The following is a 1,101-nucleotide window of genomic DNA, read 5'->3' on the forward strand; positions in this document are numbered from 1 at the left end:
TGTCCTGTGGCACAAGCCCATCTGTTAACACTTGGGGTCTACACAGGGGAAGAAAAATACCTTGGCTCTGGCTCAGAGTCCAGAGGATGAGAACGGGTTACTCAGAGTGTGGTCCCTGGACGGCAGCACCAGCCTCATCTGGGAGTTCCACAAAACAGAATCTAATTTTTAACAAGCCCCCAGTTGACTCCCAGGCACTCGCAAGTTTAGGGGGCCCTGACACAGAACATAAGAGCTAGGCAGCCCTTTCGGTCCTTGCCCGCAAGGGATCAAGGTCATGAGGAAAGGAGTGCTGGGTGTGCTGCCACCATTTCTTCCGCCTTCAGTTTCTGCGTCTTTTGCAGGGCTTCCAACAGCCCTATGCTGGGACAAAGCATCTGGAGGTTCACAACCTCTGTGGTCTGTAGGAGTCACTGTGAGGAGGGTCCAGGGAAGAATTCACCAATTTCAGTGGAAAACAAGTGGCGGTTACTAGCTATGATGACTCTGTACTTAGGGTCTGGATATGCTGCTCCTTTCTATATAGTAAGACACCAACTGCTTAAAAAATAATCCTTGAGACAGATACAAAGAGGAGCGTTTTAAGATGTGCAGTCTCTGGGCTTCCCTGGTGGCACAGTGGTTGAGAGTCCGCTTGCCGATGCAGGGGACACGGGTTCGTGCCCCAGTCCAGGAAGATCCCACATGCCGCGGAGCGGCTGGGCCCGTGAGCCATGGCCACTGAGCCTGCGCGTCTGGAGCCTGTGCTCTGCAACGGGAGAGGCCACAACAGTGAGAAGCCCGAGTATTGCAAAAAAAAAAAAAAAAAAAAAAAAGAGATGTGCAGTCTCTTTGTAAAAAGGATCAAACTCTTGAACTCAGCATCCTAGATATGTTTGTGAATAAACTTATAGCATTAAAACAAACAAACAAACAAACAAAAAAAAAAACAGAGCTAGGCAGGCCCCTGGAGGTGGTGTAAATGGTGAGTGCAAGGCCACAGACAAAGTCCGGGGAGAGCCGGTGACAACGTCTCCCCCCGACTCCCAGTCTGTGGCATCTGTGCTACCGCAGCCAAGCTGGGGCTGGGGCTCTCTCACCACTGCAGGGTCAGCCTGATGA

The 1,101-nt window shown here is 51.3% G+C and overlaps 1 pseudogene; it reads left to right on the forward strand.

Annotated features, from left to right (window-relative positions):
* Positions 1-360: 360 nt before the first annotated feature.
* On the forward strand, positions 361-552 carry LOC136127244 (cytochrome c oxidase subunit 7C, mitochondrial pseudogene; annotated as a pseudogene).
* The last annotated feature ends 549 nt before the right edge of the window (positions 553-1,101 follow it).

Source organism: Phocoena phocoena, chromosome 8 (assembly GCF_963924675.1).
Source record: "Phocoena phocoena chromosome 8, mPhoPho1.1, whole genome shotgun sequence".
Taxonomy (NCBI): Eukaryota; Metazoa; Chordata; class Mammalia; order Artiodactyla; family Phocoenidae; genus Phocoena; species Phocoena phocoena.